The sequence below is a fragment of the Rhinopithecus roxellana genome, chromosome 6 (genome assembly GCF_007565055.1).
Source record: "Rhinopithecus roxellana isolate Shanxi Qingling chromosome 6, ASM756505v1, whole genome shotgun sequence".
Classification (NCBI taxonomy): Eukaryota; Metazoa; Chordata; class Mammalia; order Primates; family Cercopithecidae; genus Rhinopithecus; species Rhinopithecus roxellana.
Window position 1 is genome coordinate 17,023,192 of NC_044554.1, and position 23,323 is coordinate 17,046,514.

At 39.2% G+C, this 23,323-nt stretch overlaps 1 protein-coding gene across 8 annotated transcripts in view; it reads left to right on the forward strand.

Moving 5' to 3' along the window:
* The window catches only part of PHTF2 (putative homeodomain transcription factor 2), a 159,582-nt gene that overhangs the window by 15,771 nt on the left and 120,488 nt on the right, over positions 1-23,323 (forward strand). The window lies entirely within an intron of this gene.

Genomic DNA, 23,323 nt, shown 5'->3' on the forward strand with positions numbered 1-23,323 from the left:
GCTCATCATTCTGGCTTAAATAGTAGTTGCAGTATGTTTATTAAGTACTTTTCTGTGTGATGTAGATTTGAATAGACTACAAATTGAAATATTGGTTTCCTGACTTACAGAAAATTTCTTCAGATTAAAAGAACGTTGGGGATAGTGGCTGTCAAATTGTATTGCATTCTCCAGTTTCTAGGTGGTTTAGGCTAGTTGGCTTAGTAATTTTATCAATCATGAATTGATGATCTGGACATGTTAATAATGATGTTACATAAAATAGTAAGATTTGGTGTCCAGTCATATGTTCATCATTTTTAAATTGACGTAGTATCAAGAATAATATTTAAAGCCACATATCCTAATTTTAAATTGGCCCCTGTAACAATTAGGAGGAGAAAACTCAGGAAACACAATTCAGTCCTCATTTCTGCTTCATTAACTTTCCATCTACCTTCTTGGAGCTAATTGCAAGCCCACTCTGTAAGTCCAGTTGCAGCAACTTCTCATCGTTCACAGCTGTGTTAATATAAGGTCGCTGCAAACACTGAATTAGCCAATAGTGAAGCATTGCTCTTAGAGGAAATACAGAGTTGAGTTCCTGTGAGCCACTGGTCACAATATTTTTGTCATCAGTGATCAATCCATAACCTTGTTTCATATGTGTTTCTATTTAAAGACACCTTTTAAAATTTTGTTGTTAATTTTGTTAACATTGAACTGACAACCAACAGCACTATAACTCATATCTGAATGAAACTACTATTGCTCTCTGCTATCTCAGATCTGCTAGGTCAGTTACAAGTCACATACCTTCTTTCAAGCTTCATTTTTGTTGTTTTTTTCCCTGTTCTCTCTGTTCTTGTGTACGTATGCCTTTGCTGTCATTTCAGTTAGATACTGTAAGGGAGTAAAGTTAGATGCCTGTGTTTAGTTTGCCTTTTTTTTTTTCTCGTGGAAATTTGGTTGTCGTTTTTAATATATTGGAATAACTTTTTTTTTTCTTTGAAATAAGAGTCTTGCTCTGTCACCCAGGCTGAAATGCAATGGTACAATCTTGGCTGGCTGCAACCTCTGCCTCCTGGCTTCAAGTGATTCTCGTGCCTCAGTCTCTCAAGTAGCTGGGATTACAGGTGTGTACCACCATGCCTGGCTAATTTTTGTATTTTTAGTAGAGATAGGGTTTCACTATGTTGGCCAGGCTGGTCTTAAACTCCTGGCCTCAAGTGGTCTGCCCACCTCGGCCTCCCAAAGTGCTGGGATTGCAAGAGTGAGCCACCATGCCTGACATGAAATAACTTTTAATAGTTTGCCTGTTTATAGTACGTGGGTCCAGGACAGATACACGTTTCATTTTGCTCAATTCAATTACATTATTTAAAAAATCTACTTTTATTAATTGACAATGTACATATTTGAGGGGTACATAACGATGTTTCAATACATATAATGTATAGTGATCAGATCAGGGTAATTGACATATACATTATTTCAAACATTATTTATTGTAGCTATTTGAACTATATATTATTGTTAACTATAGTCATCTAATAGTGGTATAGAACACTAGAACTTATTCTTCCTATCTAGCTGTAATTTTGTAACCTTTCACAAATCTCTTCCTATGCCTCTCTTCCTTATGCCCTTCCCAGTCTCTAGTATCCTTTGTTCTACTTTTTACTTCTATGAGATCAGCTTTTTAACTTCTACCATGAATGAGAACATGCAGGGTTTAACTTTCTGTTCCTGGCTTATTTCACTTAACATAATATCCTCCAGTTCCATCCACGTTGCTGCGAATGACAAGATTTGATTCTTTTTATGGCAGAACAGTATTCCACTATCTGTAGACCCCATTTTCTTTATCCATTCTTCTGTTGTTGGGCATCTAGTTTGATTCCATATCTTGACTATTGTGAATAGTGCTGCACTAAACATGGGGTGCAGATGTCTCTTCAATATACTGATTTTCTTTCCTTTGGATAAAATTCCCAGTGGTGGGATTGCTGGATCATATGGTAGTTCTATTAGTAGTTTTTTGAGGAATCTCCATACGCTTCTCCATAGTAGCTGTACTAGTTTACATTGCTACCAAATGTGTAAGAGTTCCTTTATCTCTGCATCCTCACCAGCATTTGTTATTTTCTTGTCTTTTTGATCGTAACCATCTTAAGTGGGTGAGATGGTATCTCATTATACTTTTGATTTGCATTTCCCTGATGATTAGTGTATTGGTTCGTTCTCATGCTGCTAATAAAGACATACCTGAGCCTGGGTAATTTATAAAGGAAAGAGGTTTAATTGACTCACAGTTGAGCATGACTGGGGAGGCATCAGGAAACTTAAAATCATGGTGGAAGGGGAAGCAAAAACGTCCTTCCTCACATGGCAGCAGGAGAGGGAAGAATGAGAACCAAGCAAAGGGGGGAGCCCTTTATAAAACCATCAGATCTTGTGAGAACTTACGCACTATCACGAGAATAGCATGAGGGAAACCACCACAGTGATTCAGTTACCTCCCACTGGGTCCCTCTCATGACACATGGGGATTATGGAAACTACAATTTAAGATGAGATTTGGGTGGGAACAGAGCCAAACCATATCAATTAGTGATGTTGGGCATTTTAAAATATATTTATTGGCCACATGTGTGTCTTCTTTTATGTGTTTAGATTTTTTGCCCATCTTTAAATCGGATTGTTTGTTTTTTGATGTTAAAAAGTTTGAGAGTCTGGTATATTCTGGCTATTAATTCCCTGTTCCATGAATAGTTTGCAAATCTTTTCTCCCAGTCTATAGGTTATCTTTTTACTCTGTTGATTATTTCCTTTGCTGTGCAGAAGCTTTTTGTTTTTATATAATCTCCATTTGTTTATTCTTGCTTTTGTTGCCTATGTTTTTGAGGACTTATTCATAAAATCTTTTCTCAGACCAATGTCCTGAAGCATTTCGTCTATGGTTTCTTTTAGTAGTTTTGTAGTTTTGGGTTTTACATTTAGGTCTTTGATCTATTTTGGGGTCGATTTTTATATAGGATGAGAGATGGGCGTCTAATTTTATTCTTCTGCATGTCTAGTTTTCCCAGAAATATTTATTGAAGGGACTATCCTTTCCTCAATGAGTGTTCCTGACACCTTTGTTAAAAATCAGTTAACTGTAGATACGTGGATTGATTAATTTCTGGGTTCTCTATTCTGTTCCACTGATCTGTGTGTCTGTTTTTATGCCATAGGGCTCAGGTGACATGTTTGCCAGGTGACCCACAGAGCTGTTTCTCAGGTACAGTCGTGGGCTCATGGCTGCTTGGATGGACTGAGAGTATGCCCACCAGGGGCAACCTGCTGTGCCCAGGGACAGGACTGTTTCTTAGAGCTTGATTGCAGGTGGAGAGCTAAGGGCATATCTGCAGTGGGGGAGTGCTGTAGGGCTATTTCTCAGGACCTGAGTACAGATGTGTAGCCTCTCTGCCAGCCCAAGGGATATATCAGCTGCTGAGAAACTTAGGGGGTGCGCTCCCACTTGGAGGGCATGTAGTAGTTTTCTCTGGCTCAAGGGCAGGTTTGCCTTGGGTGGGACTGCCAGACTGTTCCTCTGACTGGAAGTGTGGCAGTGGTGGCAGAGTGTTGGGGAGCGGAGGGTAAGGGAGGTTGATTTCCCTGCTGTGCAGGACTGGAGTCACAGCTGATCCTGGGCCCCGGCTCTGCATAGTTGGGGTTGTGGTGTTCAACCACCCATGTGGGTTTGGTGGAATGAAGATGGAGCTCCAGTGCTAGAGATTCAGTGGCTACTAACCTGCAGAGCAGGGTGAGCTCCAGAGGTGGCTCTGGTCTCAGGATGGCACCATGCTGCCGCAACTTTTCTCCCAGGGAGTGGATGGATGTGGGAGGGGAGTGTGCACCTTGTGTTCCTAATCTGGGGCAGTGCAGCTGCATGAATTCCTGGCAGCTCTCCAAACTGGGCTGGAGGCTTGCAAGGACTGTGGGATTCTCCTGTAGTAAGGATTGTAGGTGTTTGCAGTGGCAGTGGGGGCTGGTAGGGCTCTTCTGTTTAACTTTTCCCTGAAATGGGAAGTCCCTCCTGGCTCTGGGCAGATCCAATCTGGGTTGGAGAGACAGGGCTACAGTGGCCAGGTACCTCCATGCTGCCCTCATAGACTTCCAGTCTCCACACCCGCATCTCCAGTTGCTCGCTGCACCCCAGTACTCTCCCATTGACACTCAAACTGAATCTTAGCTGTTTATTTGATGCCTAGGTTCTTTCTTATGGGGGAATGCGTGCTGGGTGTCTCTAGTCAGTCATCTTATTGATGTCACCTTCTGAAATTAAAAATATTTAAATCTTAAATTACTCTTTTTTTTTTTTTTTTTTTTTTGAGATGGAGTCTTGCTCTGTCAACAGGCTGGAGTGCAGTAGCGTGATCTTGGCTCACTGCAGCCTCTGCCTCCCGGGTTCAAGGGATTCTTCTGCCTCAGCTTCTCGAGTAGCTGGGACTACAGGCGCACATCACCATGCCCGGCTAATTTTTGTATTTTTAGTAGAGATGGGGTTTCACCATGTTGGCCAGGATGGTCTCGATCTCTTGACCTCATAATCCACCATCTCGGCCTCCCAAAGTGCTAGGATTACAGGTGTGAACCACTGCGCCTGGCCTGAATCTTAAATTACTCTAAGTAGTCGAGTTATTTGAACACCATGACTTATATGTTCTCACAGTTTGATTTCCTTAGAAGGAATTGAGGTAACTTTTCAAATAGATCGCAACAAGGAGAAAGTTATTTTAGACAAGGAATATTACCTGGAGTAGAAGGCAGGCATGCAAGTATATGGTATATTTGTGAACCTGTGTAGCTAGAATGTAAGGTATGTATATGGATGGGAGGTTGGGGAGGGCGGGTAATTGAAACTGTGTGGAACAAAGTAGAGATGATAGATGCTACTGACTGGAGAAATAATAAATCTATGGTCAAATTGTAAAAGAAGACTTTTGAATACAGTGTTGATTAAATTCTTTTCTTTGGCAGTGGGAGACTAGAGATTTTTAAGTGATGAGGTCAGTAATTTAAAAAGATAAGAAGTGAAAGTAAAGCAACAATAATAGTTTGTTAGTGTAGTCGTGGTATTAGATATCAGCTTGTACCAGGTGTATGGTAGTGGGGCTAGAGAGGGATCATATGAGAGAAGTTTGGAGGTATGACAAATAGGTTATATTAATTTATTCCTTTGTAATTATTGAGTGGTTTCTGTGTGCCAGGTATAGAATTTATAGTGGTGGGAGGTGGGAAAGGGGAGGAAACAAGAAAGATTATAGGGTTCTTTGTTGGAAAATTGAAGAGATAGTAAAAGACGAGTAGATTTGAGGAGGGAAAATACATCCTGTGTGTGTTTTTTTTTTTTTTCTTGGAGGTAGTTGTAACAAATTCACAGAAGAGCGTAGTTTATGGTCTTATGTTTTTTGCTTAGTATCTTGAGGTTATAAAAAGAATTGAAACTGGGTATCCTCCGTTTACTTCCTTCTGTTAGAAATAGCAGAAGTAAAAGTGCAGCTGTTGTTAGTTTAGAATCTTATCTTAGAATATTTAAATTTTACTTCTGGGCTGGAGTGCTGTGGTGCAATCTCGGCTCACTGCGACCTCCACCTCCTGAGTTCAAGCAATTCTCCTGCCTCAGCCTCCTGAAAAGCTGGGATTACAGGTGTGCGCCACCATGCCAGGCTAATTTTTGTATTTTTAGTAGAGATGTTTCACCATGTTGGCCAGGCTGGTCTTGAACTCCTGACCTCGTGATCTGCCTGCCTCAGCCTTCCAAATAAATTTAACTTTTTAACTGAGTCAGTAATGTAAAGAATTGAGTTGAGTACTTAAAAAATAAATGTTAAAAGAAGTAAAATGGCAAGCACAGTGGCTTACTTCCTTAATCCTAACACTTTGGGAGGCCAAGGTGGGAAGATTGCTTGGGACCAGGAGTTTGAGACCAGCCTGGACAACATAGCAAGACCCCACAAAAAAAAAGTTAGCTGAGTATAGTGGCTGGCACACACCTGTAGTCGTAGCTACTTGAGAGGCTGAAAAAGGAGGAACACTTGAGAGCCCAGGAGTTCGAGGTTGCAGTGAGCCAAAATTGTGCCACTGCATTCCAGCCTGGGTGACAGAGCGAGCCTCTGTCTCTAAACAACAACAACAACAACAACAACAATAATATATATTAGAGATTTCTGAGTAAAAATGAAGTGGGGTCACATAATTTTTCTTCGCTAAAACCAGTTTAAAGAAGGAAAGAGTAGATGGTGGGTTGAAGAAAGAGAGCAGAAATGGAAAGAAGCAGACAGAAAAGGGGTATCTGTAGCCTTATACCAAATACTTCAAAAGTGGAAGGTAAAGAAAGAATGAGAAGATACTAGTTGTATATGACAAGTCTTCTAATCCCAGCCCCATATCCCAGAAACAAGACTAAGGAAAGAGGAAGCCTACAAAATATTCCGATATCTCATTCATACTTTTAGAGAAGTAGACCTAGGAGGTGAGTAGGAAGCGAAAAGTCAAGGAAAAATCCTTGAGAAGACCCTACATACCGGTGCTGAGCCTCAGCAGAGGCAGCAAGCATTGACATTTTGAATGGTACTCTGAGTCAAGGGCAAGAGCCAAAGCCCATAAAGGTAGGCTAGATCCCTCACTAGGGAGATCAGTCTTGGTACAGGATGTTTAAGGACACCTCAGCCATGCCTGTGTTCAGTCCAATTTTAGCTCTTCCTTTTCTGTGTCATTGGATTATAGGAAAGTAGATTAAGAGTAGTTCCTAATTCTCAAACTGAAGTTTGTGTGTGTATGCATAAACATGTGTACACAAAAATAAAAATGGACTCACCTAAGATGAGAAAGGTGTTAGGGGTTGCCAAGCAGAATCTTAGATATCAGAGTAAATAGGAGCTGAGGATTTCTGTATTAAATGTGATTAAAAAATATATAGGATGGCAACTGTACAAATATAAGAGAAAAAGAAAGGAAAGAAGTAACTCTGAAAAGACTAGGTAAGAATAGCTGATATCCCTAAAATAGAGACTTCAACAAATGGAACAGAAAAAGTATTCAGAAATAAAATCCAGACAAAAGCTTTTGAAATGAAATGTGTATTTGCAGATTGACAGGCACACTAAATGCTAGGAAAAAAATATGAAATGATTAAAATTGACCATATCCTAGTAGTTTTTAACTTCAGAAATAAGGAGAGAATTGTTTTGTTATCCTGGCCAAAAAGAGAAAAACCTGACCTATACAAAGAGAAAAAAATTCAAGATGGCTGAATTTTAACTTCTCAATTATTGTCAATTCCAGAAGACAATGGAAAAATGTTTACAAAGTTTTGATGGTAGGAATTTGTGAACCAGAAGTATTATACCCAACAGGATCAGATAGATTTGTTTTGGCTGCTTATAACAGTGGCTTAAACTACAAGGATTTATAATCTTGGGTACAAGAAGTATAGAAATAGTCAGTCTAGAACTAGTATGGTGGCTTCACCCAAGGCAACCCAGGATCTTCCCTATCTATGAACACATCTGGTTTCTAGTCTCAATGTCACTGTCCTTGGTGGCTACTGGAGCTGTCGTCATTAAAATAACATTGAAAAGATCAGGAAAAGGGAGGGGAGAAAGAACAAAAGGGCTTTTCCCAACTATGAGTACTACCCAACACTTTTGGTGGTGTTTGGAGCAGAACCTAGTCTTGGCCACATCTAACTGCAAGAAAGGTTAGGAAAGGTCTTTATTTTGGGCAGCAGTGTGCCAGCACAATTTTCAAAGAGGATGATGGAATAATGGGTGTCAATTAGCAGTCTCTGCCATGCCAACCAAGTGGTTAATCAAATACACAGGAGGCAATGAAGATGTTCTCTAACATGTAAGAGCACAGAATATAGCACTCCTTTCTTGAAAAATACTGCTTGATGATTAAATCAAGTCAACCTCAAATGAAACAAAATTAAATAGTAATGACTTCAGGTATGGCAAAGCCATCTTAAAAGAATCAGGGGTGATCATCAAATCCATTTAAATACAGAAGAAAATGGAACAACTTTGAGAATGGTGGCTGTGGAATAAAATCTAAATGTTAGATCTTTGGAGAAGTATAAGCATGTTAATTATGTCTGCTTTCATAGCAGGAAGCTATGGATACAATGTAAAGTTGAACATGTAGATAAAAGTTAAAATCACTGTGGATTTATTAAAGAATGATTTTTGTCACTTTTTTCTTTTGTTTTAATGGCTCTATAAGCTAAGGAAACTTTTTTCTAAATGTTAGGAGGATGTTTTAAGACCTAAATAACTCGTGTGGCAAGACACCTGAAGTTCATGAGTTCTTCCAGTTTTCATTTTCTTTTATTAGAATTCATGGAAAATTAAATTAATATTTTATTTTCATTTTATTTTTATTTATTTATTCTCTTTGAGACGGAATCTTGCTCTGTCACGCAGGCTGGAGTGCAGTGGCGCAGCCTCGGCCCAGTGCAACTCTGCCTCCCAGGTTCAAGCAGTTCTTTGCCTCATCCTCCCAAGTAGCTGGGATTACAGGCACCTACCACCATGCCCAGCTAATTTTTGTGTTTTTAGTAGAGACGGAGTTTCACCATCTTGGCCAGGCTCGTCTTGAACTCCTGACCTTGTGATCTACCTGCCTCGGCCTCCCAAAGTGCTGGAATTACAGGTGTGAGCCACCGCGCACGGCCTTTTCATGTTTTTTGAGACGGAGTTTCACTCTTCCACCCAGGCTGGAGTGCACTGGTGTGACCTCAGCTCACTGCCTCCTTCTCCCAGGTTCAAGCGATTCTCCTGCCTCAGCCTCCCAAGTAGCTGGAATTACAGGCACCAGCCACCATGCCTGGCTAATTTTTGTATTAGTTTTTAGTAGAAACAGGGTTTCACCATGTTGGTCAGGCTGGTCTCAAACTCCTGACCTTAAGTGATCTGTCTGCCTTGGCCTCCCAAAGTGCCAGGATTGCAGATGTGAGCCACCGTACCCAGCCCACATTTAATGTTTTTACATTTGAAAAAGGGGATATTTGCTCCTCTTAATAAATGCAAGGTATTCAAAAAGGGTATAAAACATGATTGCTTTTCTTTCTCTTTTCAGTTCTAGCTACCCCTCATCCCTCACTTCTTCAAAGATTTGCAGAGGTGTATCTATCTAGGTCTGTTCTCTGCTTTGTCAGGCCAATAGAGATGTGTCTATTTATTTGGTAAAATGAAATCATACTCTTTATGATTCTGCATCTTAAAAAAAAAATCTCAGGTGGGAATGATGGTTCATCATGCCTGTAATCCCTGCACTTTATGAGGCTGAGGTGGGAGGATCGCTTGAGTCCAGGAGTTCAAAACCAGCCTGGGCAACATAGTGTGAAAAAAAAAAAAAATTAGCCGGGCATGGTGGTGTGCACCTGTAGTCTTGGCTACTTGGGAGACTGAGGCAGGAGGATCGTTTGAGTTGGTGAGGTTCAGGCTGCAGTGAGCCATGATTGCTCCACTGCACTTCAGCTTGGGTGACAGAGTGAGACCCTGTCTCAAAAATAAATAAATAAATAAACTCTTACCCCTCTGTTTAGTTTATTTCTTCTTCGACTTCTTTATTTTTATGTTTTGTAGCTATGGTTTACTTAACAGGCCACGAACTAAATTTTTGTGTTTCCTTTCATAACCATTGTTTTTTTCTGTCTCAGAAAATGGTTTAAGCCAAAAACCTAGATTCTTTTCTTCTTAATCCCTCCCTCAACCTGCCCCATCCCAGTCTGTTCCTAGATTTTGTTGATTTTACCCATACATATGACTCAAAACTACCTCTAGTCCATCTATACTGCTTGCCTCTGAGCCCACTATATCCTCTTCTTTTGTGTGGGACTGTGATAATACTTTGTTAACTAGCCTCACAACTTCCACTCTGAGCCTTGCAGTCCTGTTCATTCTCTGTGCCACAATAAGAATGGTCTTTTGGAAATTGGATGGTCACTGCTCTGCTGGGATCACTTTAATCACTTTCTGTTTTATTTATAACAAAATTACTTGCTATGGCATCTATGACCTGATGCCTCCTATGTCCTTCTCAGACTTTATCTTGAACCACTGCCATTTGTGTCCCAAGGTCTTTGTGTTTGCTCTTCCTGCTGCCTGAAATGTCCTTTTCTTAATTCTTAGCATAGCTGGCTGTTATCCTTCAGATCTCAATTCAGAGTATTGAGAGGGGACCTCGTTAGCCATCCTTTCCAAAAGTATCCCATCCAGTCCCAATCATCTCCCTGTTTGTTTATGGCACTTCCTCAACACAAGTCTTGATCATTTTGTATCTTCTCTGTGCAATGTAAATGTCATCAGGGCAGCCATCTTGTTTCTTGTACGCTGTTGTATCCTCAGGGTCGATTACTGTGTAGTATTAGTAAATATTCAGTAAATATTTTTTTTAAATGATTAGATAGTGGCTGAAACATCTCTAAAGCAATGTTCAAATTTTATTCAATTGCATTTTTTTTTTTTTTTTTTTTTTTTAATTCAAGACAGAGTCTTGCTTTGTCACCCAGAGCTGGAGTGCAATGGTGTGATCTTGGTTCACTGCAACTTCTGCCTCCCAGGTTCAAGCAATTCTCCTGCCTCAGCCTCTCGAGTAGCTGGGATTACAGGCATGTGCCACCATGCCCGGCTAATTTTTGTACTTTTAGTAGAGACAGGGTTTCACCATATTGACCAGGCTGGTCTTGAACTCCTGACCTCATGATCCGCCCGACTCAGCTTCCAAAATTGCTGGGATTACAGGTGCGAGCCACCGAGCCCAGCCTGAGTAGTATTTTTGATGATGAGGTATTGTTAGCAAATTTTAATCTCTAAGTCATTTTTAAGGTCTGTTAACTCTTTAAGCCATTTAGTTAACTCTTTAAGCCATTTAGATATCATTTAGTCCATTATTATTTTGATAAAGTACCTGGAACACTAATTTAGAATGTTTCTACTGAAAACGAGTAATAACATGTCCATGTTTGAATTGAGCGTGATAGGTTGGTGGTAAAACTTTCCTCTGAGTAAATGAGGAAGTTAAACCATTTAAATGGATCATATTTCATTACTGATTTTTCTAAGCAGCACAGCAGTCAAATAAAACAAAAAGCCAGTACATTGTAATTAGCTATTTAAAGGACGTTTAAGGACTTAACAAAATAACAAAAAAACCCAAAGAATGCTCAAGGAATGGTAGAGTAAATTAATTCATCTGTGGTTGTACTTTGGTTGGTAATAGTAATACTGAAGTTAAGAAAAGAAACTCTGAAATTTAAAAAGTTGCTTTAAAAGACATATCAGGTGGGTTGGTTGTACCCATCAGGAAATTCTGCAGAGGGCTTTGTGGTTAGTATCAAGATTATAACTCTAGGCCAGGCACAGTGGCTCACCCTGTAATCCCAACACTTTGGGAGGCTGAGGCGGGCAGATCACTTGAGGTCAAGAGTTCAAGACCAGCTTGGCCAACATGGTGAAACCCTAAAAATTCAAAATACAAAATTTATGTAGGAAAAAGATAGCAACATGTATGTTTGGTACTATCTGCTAAAAATACAAAAATTAGCTGGGTGTGGTGGCATGCACCTGTAATCCCAGCTACTTGGGAGGCTGAGGCACAAGAATTGCTTGAACCCAGGAGTTAGCAGTTGCAGTGAGCCGAGATTGCACCACTGCACACCTGCCTGGGCGACAGGGTAAGACTCCATCTCAAAGAAAAAAAAAAAATTGTAACTCTAGGCTGGTCGTGGTGACTCATGCCTGTAATCCTAGCACTTTCGGATGCCAAGGCAGGAGGATTGCTTGAAGTCAGGAGTTTGAGACCAGCCTGGACAATAAAGTGAGACCAGGCCTCACAAAAAGCAAAAAAATAAAAAATATTAGCCAGGCGTGATGGTGTCCACCTTTAGTTCCAGCTACTCGAGAGACCGAGGTGGAGGAACTCTTGAGCCCAGGAGTTTGAGGCTACAGTGAACTATGATTTCACCATTGAACTCCAGCCTAGGTGGCAGAGTGAGACCCTGTCTCCTAACAAAGAGATTATAGATACAGGAATTCACTTAGATTTTGTAACAGCACAAAACACTTTTATTAGTACAGGTTTAGAGAGATGTTACTTGCCTGTAGTTTTTCTTCTTAGATTATGTATCATCTTCTAGCCCAAAGTACACAGACTATGCATTGGTTCCGTTTAGGAAAATAAAAATTACAAATACTCGTTTTATGACGGGTATAATAGAAAATGTATAGCTGTTTATTAGACCTTATTTTGCATTTTGTTTAAAATTACAACTTTGACCGTAAAACGTGTGGTGTTTATTCTTCCAAACATTTCCATGAAATATTATCCTCATTCCAGATGAAGAATTAAAATTGTTCCTATAACTTGTAATAATTTATAGGTCACATGATTACAAAGTAGGAGCCCTGTAACTAGTAGGAGATTGCGTTCTTTTTGTTTAGCTTTTGTATCAATATGAAAAATGTGATTTGAACCTTAGCATTTATTACCCTTTTAAGGGCAGAGCAACTTTGTTCCCAGTTTTCAAGGTCTAAAAATTTCTTGTTTTGGTTGTGGAGAAGGCAGCTGAGTTATATTTAACTTTAGCATTTAGGAATGGTGTTAGACTAGACTTTAAGTTACTTTCATTGGACCTTTTAGATCTACAATATGTAAAACCTTTTAAATCTTATATATTGCTGACTGAGTGACAGGTCAATAAATAAACCAACCATATTTATTATATCTTCATGATATCTTTGTACCCTTTAATGTTATGAAAAAGTATGTTTGTTTATGTGCGTATTGGGGGAGTACAGGAGTTGGACAGGTAGAGTTTTCAATTCTAGCCCTTAAATGAATTAGTCTGTGGTGGTACTTTGGTCGGCAACTTTTTAATTTGATTTGTAAATATTTGTGTTTAATATAGGCGAAAAGTTTTAGGAAAATTCAGAGATACTAAAGACATTGGACTACTCTCAAAGAACGTGTGGGTGGGAGGTAGGGGCACAAACAGAAAAGTACACTAAAGTCTATATAAAACAATATATTAAGTATATAGCAGTCCCCCTTATCTGTGAGGGTTATATTCCAAGATCCCCAATGGAAACCTGAAGCTACAGATAGTACCAAACCTATATTTGCTGTGTTTTTTCCTGCATATACATACTTATGATAAAGTTTATTTTATAAATTAGGTACAGTAAGACAGGGTCCCCAACCAGTTGGTCTGCGGCCTGGCAGGAACTGTGGGCTGCACAACAGGAGGTGAGTGGTGGTCAAGTGAGCGAAGCTGCATCTGTATTTACAGCTGCCCCCAGTCACTTGCATTATCATCTGAGCTCTGCCTTCTGTCAGCTCAGCAGTGGTATTAGATTCTCATAAGAGTGCGAACCCTGTTCTCAACTGTGTATGTGAGGGATCTAGGTTGCATGCTGCCTTATGAGAACCTAATGCCTGATTGTGTGAGGTGGAGTTGAGGCAGTGATGCTAGCTAGCACTGGGGAGCAGCTGCAAATACAGATTAACATTAGCAGAGAGGTTTGACTGCTCAGAGACCACAATAAATAAATTACTTGCAGACTCATATCAGACCCCTATCAGTAAGCTGAGTGCTTCATTTTTACAGCTGTATCTGGTGACAGGCTGTAAGTCAGAATCCAACACTTAATTTTAGTCCATGCATGGCCCACCCATTATTTTACTTACCTTGTCCATCCACACGTCTTTCTCACACTGTGCACTTACCTCAGTCACAGATTTGGTTAAGCCCACAAGCTAACCTTAGCCAAAATGAGTAAATAACAAAACATTACTAGAGAGCTTCTTTGTAAAGGGGGAAGACCCAATGATGAGACAGCAGAAGACCGTAAGACTGCCAACAAAAAGAAAGCTGCATTTAAAAGAATACCAAGAGTCCCACTTAAATTATGGGTTCATTGCAACAGGTGATTCACATTCTCCAGGCCTGCTTTGTATATGTGGTGACTAGCTATCCAACAAAGCCATGAAACCTTCAAAACTGCGTTGTCACATGGAGACCACTTATCCTGCATTAAAAGACAAGGCTTTGGAGTTTTTCAGAAGAAAAAAACGTGAACCTGAAGAACAGAAGCAATTGTGGAAGGCCACCACTTCATCAAATGTGTCTGCACTGAGAGCATTATTCTTAGTGGCTAACAGTATTGCTAAAGCTAAGAAACCGTTTACTATTGGTGAAGAGTTGATCCTGCCTGCTTGCTGTTAAGGACATTTATTATGAACTTTTAGGAGAGGCTGCAGTTCAGAAGGTGGCACGTGTTCCTTTTTCAGCTAGTACCATAACTAGATGATTTGATGAAATAGAGGATATTGAGGCACAATTGTTAGGATTAATGAGTCACCATGGTGTGCAGTCCAGGTTGACAAGCCTACTGATGTTGACAACAAGGCCGTAGTGCTTGTTTTTGTGTCATATACTTCTCAGGAGGATGCGCATGAGGATATGTTATGTGCCCTTTTGTTGCCAACCAGCACCACAGCTGTAGAACTGATCTGGTAATTTTGTGTTGGTATATACATGAACGGAGCGGCTGCCATGACTAGACAGCTTTCTGGTTTCACTACTTGGGTCAAAGAGGTCGCTTCTGCATGCGCGTCTACGCACTGTGTCATCCATAGAGAAATGCTGGCTAGGCACAAAATGTCACCCAAACTTAACCAACATTTTCAGGATGTGATTGAAATTATCAACCACATTAAAGTACGTGCCTTTAGTTTATGTCTGTGCAGCTCTGTGAGGAAATGGATGCAGAGCACACACAGCTTCTCTTATCCACAGAAGTAAGATGGCTTTCTAAAGGTAGATTAGTGGCCAGAGGTTTTGAGTTACAAGATCTCTCCAGAGATTTTTTTTTTTTTTTTTTTTTTTTTTTGAGACAGAGTCTTGCTCTGTCGCCCAGGCTGAGTGCAGTGGCGCGATCTTGGCTCACTGCAAGCTCTGCCTCCCGGATTCATGCCATTCTCCTGCCTCAGCCTCCCGATTAGCTGGGAATATAGGCACCCGCCACCATGCCTAGTCAATTTTTTGTATTTTTAGTAGAGACGGGGTTTCACCCTGTTGGCCAGGATGGTCTCAATCTCCTGACCTCGTGATCTGCCCGCCTCGGCCTCCCAGAGTGCTGGGACCACAGGCGTGAGCCACCATGCCTGGCTTTTTATTTTTTTTTTTAGAAAAATTATTATCACTGGTAGCACATTTCGTGACACAGAATGAATCACAAAACTTGCTTAACTTGTGTGACATATTCAACCTGCTCAAAGAACTCAGCTTGTGACTTCAGGGGAGAATGACAAATGCGTTCAAGTCAGTCAAGTGGCTGCATTCAAAGCCATACTGGAATTATGGGGGTGATGAGTGAACATTGAGGGATTTTTTGACATGTTTCAAACATTAGCAGAGATTTTGAGAGAGACTGAGCCAGGACCTTCTTTCTCCCAGCTGGTGCATTATCACCTATCTCAGCTTTCAAAAGAGTTTGAGCATTGCTTCCCAACCAGAAAAGACCCTCGAACTGGGAAGTGATGGATCTGCAACCTGTTTGTGAATAAGCCAGCTGTATCGACTTTGTCCGTGCTAGAAGAGGATCAACTGCTTAAGGTCGCAAATGATGGTGGCCTTAAAAGTATGTTTGAGACAACTTCAAATCTCCATACATTCTGGATTAAAGTCAAGGCGGACTATCCTTGCCACAAAAACACTGAAAAGTCTGTTTCCATTTCTATCATCCTATCTTTGTGAAGCAGGGTTTTCTGTAGTATAGTTGACAGCAACCAAAATAAGATTATGGAATAGACTGGACATAAACAACACACTTTGGATGTCACTGTCTCCCATCATTATATATTTTATATATATATATATATAATATATTATAATGTAATAATAGAAATAAAGTATACAATAAATGTAATGCTCTTGAATCATCCCAAAACTATCCCCCTACCCTGGCCATGGAAAAATTGTCTTCTACAAAACCAGTCCCTGGTGCTAAAAAAGGTTGGGGACTGCTGCAAGTAAGAGATAGATAATAACAAATAATAAAATAGAACAGTTATAACAGTATACTTTAATGAAAAGTTATGTGAATTTGGTCTCTCTCTCTCCAAATATCTTATTTTACTGTACTGTAGTTACTGCAGTAACTGAAATGTGGAAAGCAATGCCTTGGATAAAGGGGATGCTACTGTAAGGGGAACACAGAACAGGATGAGAAATATTGAATGGAAGAATTTGGGAAAAACTTATATGGAGAAAGTGAAATTTTAGAGGTCTTGTCACAATCTTCCTTGTTTTAGAAAAAAAAGTGTTAATTTTGGCACAGAGGTAGAAAATGTTGAAAGGATGGGATGGTTGAAACAAGTTGTATGAGAAGATGATGAGCAATAATGTTGGACAATTAAGGTCAGATTGTAGAGAGTCTAAATACAGTACTTGTGGATTTTATTTTGTAAGCAGCAGAGAATGATACAAGGTTGTTGGAATGGAATAATAATATGAGGGCCTGAAGAGATTTATATAAACTACTTTTAACAAATTAAAAGCTCTTTAGGGCCCAGCATGGTGGCTCATACCTGTAATCTCAGCACTTTTGGAGGCTGAGGTAAGAAGATTGCTGAGGACAGCAGTTCAAGACCAGCCTGGGCAGCATAGTGAGACTCCATCTCTCTCTACAAAAAATTTTAAAAATAGCCCAGTTTGGTGGCATGCAACTTTAGCTACTTGGGAAGCTACGGCAGGACAGTCGCTTGAGCCCAGGAGTTTGATGTTACAGTGAGCTATGATCAAGCCACTGCACTTCAGTCTGGGTGACAGTGAGACCCTGTCTCTAAAAACGAAATAAAGAAGATTTTTTTGTTTAGTCTAACAGTTTCTACTATGTTAAATTCCATATATATAACACTTATTTAAGAAGTAATATTAATGTTTTTGGGTGTGTTAGTAAGAATTCAGAGGAACTTCTGTACATTATTGGAATTGGTGACCTGAGAGGAAGAAGCTGAAATAAAATTAATACAAGTAGAGGGTTTATTTCAATCAAGCTTCAGGATTGCAACTGGGAGCACAGATTTGAGTTGCTCTGAATATACTCTCTGATTAGCAGCAGTTCAAAGTGGATTTTTCCAGCCTGGGCAACATAGTGAGACCTCATGTCTACTAAAATTCAAAAAAATTAGCCAGGCATCGTGGTACATGCCTGTAGTCCCAGCTACTTTTGGGGCTGAGGCAGAAGGATCACTTGAGCTGGGAAGTCGAAGCTGCCGTGAGCCCTGATCGTGCCATGCACTCCAGCCTGGGCAACTGAGTGAGACCTTGTCTTAAAAAAAAAAAAAAAGATTTGTTTTTCTTTTAAAGGGAAAGAAGAAGCAGTTCCTGAGTTGTTTACTGAGAATTTATGTTAAAATAACATAAACTATTGATTTGCTATACATTCTACTTTGTATCACAAATTCCAGAAACATGAAGATAAATGAGTGAGGCAGCTAGTCAGGAAGGAATGACTTTAAACAGTTGCCCCCTAGGCTTGGGTGTAGGGGCTTGACTGAAGTCCTATACTCACATGTCTGTGCTTGCATACCTCACATGGCTCAGACTGCTCTGAGCTCTTTCTTTTCACACAATTGTTATTTAACCTTTATTGAGTTGTAGAATATTTGGCTAGATGGCACTTGGGGAAAACTGAGGTCCAGAGAACTCAGTACTTATTCAAGAGCACACAGCTCTTAGTATCAGAACTTGGATCTAGAACCCAATCCTCCTGATGCTTAGTCATTGCTTTTTATCTGCTGTACTTCCTTTACCATATATTACAGTGTACTGAGTACTTAGAGACAAAGAAAGACTGATGCCACATTTTTTCTTTATTTACATATGACCAAGTGACCTGTGTGGTCACATATTGCTTTACATTTCTATTTAAATTACAGATTTTTGAGCATATATTGGTGCTAGAAGAGAGACATTAAGCTTCAGCATTTTTTAGTCCAAATGAAAGCTGGCCGGGTGTGGTGACTCATGCCTGTAATTCCAGTACTTTTGGAGGCTGAGGCGGGCGGATCGCATGAGGTCAGGAGTTCGAGACCAGCCTGGCCAACATGGTGAAACCCGGTGTCTATTAAAAATACCAAAAATTAGCCTGGCGTGGTGGTGGGCACCTGTAATCCTAGCTACTGAGGAGGCTGAGACAGGAGAATTGCTTGAACCCGAGAGGTGGAGCTTGCATTGAGCCGAGATCACGCCATTGCACTCCAGCCTGGGCAACGAGAGCAAAACTCCGTCTCAAAAAAAAAACAAAACAAAAGAAAAAAAAAAAGAAAGCTTCATCTTGGAGGAAGTAGGATTTGAGCTGATTTAGAAGGATGTATGAGTGGAGAAAAGGATGGAATAGGAATAATAATAACACACGCAAAGTGTCAGGGGTGGAAATACATTGTTTTCTGAGCCTAGTTAGAGTCATGCCAGAACAGAGAAATTTGTTTCAGATAATGAGAGATGTACATTGTAACATTATATAGTATTTGATACAATTTTTGTAACATGGGGATTGGTTAAAAATCTGACAATGTGGGAGACCATATTTGTGCAAAGAATACTCATGGGCATTATTATACAGTTGACCCTTGAACAATTGGGGGTTGGGGTACTGACCACTGCTGTGGAAAATTTGGCTATAACTTTTGAATACCCCAAAACTTAACTACTAATAGCCTACTGTTGACAGGAAGTCTTACTAATAACATAAACAGATAACACATTATTTTATATGTTATAGGTTTATGTACTATATAATTACAATAAAGTAAGCTAGAGAAAAAGTGTTATTAAATTGTAAGGAAGGGAAAATAGGCCGGGCACAGTGGCTCACACCTGTAATCCCAGCACTTTGGATGGCCGACATGGGAGGATCACATGAGGTCAGAAGTTCGAGAACAACCTGACCAACATGGAGAAACCCTGTCTTTACTAAAAATACAAAATTAGCCGGGTGTAGTGGCGCATGCCTGTAATCCCAGCTAGCAGGAGAATCGCTTGAACCTGGGAGGCAGAGGTTGCAGTGAGCCGAGATCACACCGAGATCATACCATTGCACTCCAGCCTGGGCAACAAGAGTGAAAACTCCATCTGGAAAAAAAAAAAAGAAGAAGAAGAGAAAATATATTTACTATTCCTTAAGTGGAAGTAGATCATGATAAAGGTCTTCATCCTTGTCATCTTCACATTGAATAGGTTGAAGAAGTGGAGTGGTTGGTTTTGCCTTCCTGGATAGCAGAGGCAGAAGAGGTAAAAGGGGAGGCAGGAGGAGCAGGCACACTTGGTATAACTTTTATTGAAAAAAATCCACATATAAGCGGACCAGCGAACCCATGTTGTTCAACTGTATTTGATTGAGATTCCGTAGAGGCAGACTTAACATACCATCTGTTCTGTACTCATCTTTTCCCACCACCCTGGTCTTTGGCATTTTGTGTGGAAATCAATACAGTAAATAAAGACACGTGCACACATATGTTTATTGTGGCACTGTTCACAATAGCGAGGACTTGGAACCAACCCAAATGCCCATCAGTGATAGACTGGATAAACAAAATACTGTGCAGCCATAAAAATGGATGAGTTCATGTCCTTTGCAGGGACATGGGTGATGCTGGAAACCATCATTCACAGCGTATTCTCACTCATAAGTGGGAGTTGAACAATGAGAACACATGGAGACAGGGAGGGGAACATCACACCCCGGGGCCTGTCGGGGTGGGGGGCTCAGGAAGGGAAAGCATTAGGAGAAATACCGAGTGTAGATGATGGGTTGATGGGTGCAGCAAACCACCATCGCACGTGTATACTTGTGTAACCCTGCACGTTCTGCACATGTACCCCAAAACTTAAAGTATAATTAAAAAAAAGCTAAAAATAAAAAAAGAAGAATTTCAGGTATTTTGTTAAGGTGTGATAATTAAATCTGTGTCAAGGATAGTATTAGCTTAGAGTTAACTGCCCAATGTTATGCCTGCAGTTAGCCCTATGGTTTCAGGATTGGATTACTTCTAAATAAATAAATATTATGCATCGTAATACCCATGCTTGTATCAGATCAGTTGATCAAAATAGGTTAAGATCCTCTAGTAAAGGTCCCCAGTAAGTTTTTTTTGCTTTTTTTCTGTAGATAAACTTTAATATGATAATTTAACATTAAATCTGAGCTATCATGATGGTAGAGACTATAAAACTGTATTCCTGTACTATCATAGAATCGAAGAAGTTGGAAAGGCTTTATAAATAATCTTCATTATTCATGAAATAACTTGACTTATTAATCCATGTTGTTTATACCCACGTGTAATTTGGGTATCTTTCTTTGAGTGTGCTTTGTCAGATATCCAGTTCAGAAATCTATCTCAGCATGCTGTAAAACCTGTTTTAAAAATAGGTATGAGCCATTCAGTTTGACTGAAAGGTTGTTGACACAATGGAAAAACTATTAAATGAGTTTGCACAGAAAATCACCATTACTGAAGAAAGGTTTTTTAAAAAAAAAAAAAAAAAACCAGAAAATTCGTTGAATTTTTATTTCTATAGACCCAAATAATATAGTTTAAAATATTTAGAACACTTTATATAATTAGAATGCTGTTAGATTTTTGGTATTTATCTAAGTGTAGCTAGGTAAACCAAATATATATATATAAAGTCTTTGCGATTATTTTCTTGTGAGGCAGGCAGTGTTTTCTCACTTTCATTTGAGCTTTTTCTTTTTTTAAAAGAACTATTATTTATATGTGAACATTTAAATATTCCCTAAATATATTAAATATCTGATATGTTTAATAGACTGACAAAATCCTTTCACATTTTGTATATGAAATGTATATTATTTACATTGTTAGGGGGTTGGGAAAGAGGATCTTTATTTTGTTAGATAATCTGGAATATTTGTCAATAAAGATTGGGTAAAGTGAAAAGAGGGTAAGTGAAAAGTTGATATTCTCATATTTTTGTTTCATACTTTGCTTGAGGGGACAGGTTATAACCAATCTGGAAAGCATTTACAGTTGTCAGGACAAACAAATATAATGAGGGTGTAATGTCTATTGAATAGTCCCCTAGCAAAATCAGTGGGGAAAACCTCTGGGATACAATGTGGTTAAAGTTAATAAATCATACTCAAAGGCTTCCAGGACAGAAAAACAAAAATGGGAAATTTTAAGTCAGTAAGGGAAAGCTTCCTCAAAAAACCCTCGTGAGAGAAATAAAAGTAGCCACACCTGACTGAGAAATTAGTGGAGGTGAACTTTGAAATCTGTAAATAATCCATATGTATGTAATTGAGAATTGACATTGTAACCTTATGATAATTGGGTAGCTGTTTTTATTTTCAGTGTGAACAAAAACTGGTTGCATGTATTTCTCTTTAAATTGCTATGTGTAAAAAAGGAAATATAAATACTTTCTAGTTCCTAGATTGGGGAATTTTTTATATGAAAATTGATGATAAAAATAATTATAATTGAAAACCTACTACATGTCCTGGACTGTGGCAGGCATCTTATGTATATTATTTATTGGTCACAAAGATCCTATAAAGGATGGGGAGGTACAGTTATTTCTAGTTTATAAGTGAAAGAAACAGGTTGAGAGAAATTCAGTGACTTCTTCAATTTTACATAATAGATAGTGGAGCTAATATTCGAATTCAGGTCTTTTGACTGTATCCTTCTTTTCTTTCCATTATGTTAGGCTGTTTGTCAGGAATTTCCAAACATAGTTTGCTTGAATTTGATCAGATAGAGTCACTAATATCTTAGGAAAGGTTGTAAAATAATTTGGTTTATAACACTGTCAAAAATACAGGCATTAAGTAAATTCTGCTTTAAATTTTAGAGGTTTATCATCTAAACATTTGAACTTGCTGATAATTTTTATTGTATCTGAATCTTAATATGCTCAAAAAGCATGCATGCTCCCAAGAGTGATACATAAAACCTCTGGTACTTTGTTTACTGAGGCAAACTAGTGGTAGCGTTTCTACAGTTGGAGATCTGTATGTACTAGGATTGGCTCAGCAGGGTGCTTTACCCCCAGGATTTTCCTGAGATCATCCTGTGTGGCCTTGGATGATCCTGGTTTGTAATGAGTTCTGGGGCTGATAACTGCTTTTGAACCTGTTCTAGGCTAATCCTTAACACGAGACTAGAGGTACCCTCTATGCCAGTGTCATCTTATGACTGAAATAGTATTCTGGAGTTGATGGGAATCAGTCTCAAATAACATCTAGGGTTATGGAATAATTAAGTTTAGTGCCAATCCTGTTTTAGACAAATACAGAAAAGATGCCTATGAAATGGTTTCTGGTATTTGTCTTAGTTTAATTATTTTTAAAAGAGATTTGCAGTTATATAACATATCAACTGTTTTAATGTGTTTCTTGTAAGTTACAATTCAGTAGCTTAATTTTTTCAATAAAATAAACTTAGGGACTGTATTTTATAAACTGAAATATTAAAGTGTTTATTTTGATCTTTGAGGATTAATTGTCATAATTACTTAAATGACAGTTAGCAAACTGTGATATCTAGGAATTCTTTTTTTTTTTTTTCCTGAGACGGAGTCTTGCTCTGCCGCCCAGGCTGGAGTGCAGTGGCCGGATCTCAGCTCACTGCAAGCTCCGCCTCCCGGGTTCACGCCATTCTCCTGTCTCAGCCTCCCGAGTAGCTGGGACTACAGACGCCCGCCTCGTCGCCCGGCTAGTTTTTTGTATTTTTAGTAGAGACGGGGTTTCACCGTATTAGCCAGGATGGTCTCGATCTCCTGACCTCGTGATCCGCCCGTCTCGGCCTCCCAAAGTGCTGGGATTACAGGCTTGAGCCACCGCGCCCGGCCTAGGAATTCTTTAGTGTTAATTATTCCCGTATATTAACTCTAATATTGGCTTAGTATTTAACATAAATACTTTTTGGCTTCTTGGGTTATTTTAATTCAGTTTTTTGTTTACTGAGTGTCAGGGAAAATTAAATGTCATTATAAATTCTGTCATCTCTATTAAGCCATCCTTTAGCAACGGTAACTGACACTGGTTTTTAGAAAAAAACTACATTACTGATTGAATTAATTGGTTTCTTGTATGTGGATTTGTAGATGTACAATTTCTGGTATAACCTAGGAAATTCTGAAATTTATTTAAAATATTTTTTAAAAGAAACAATTCAACCTATTTTGTAAGAAAACAAGTGTTATTTATTCACGTAAATAGAACTTTCTTTTATTGTGGCAACTGATTTTTGT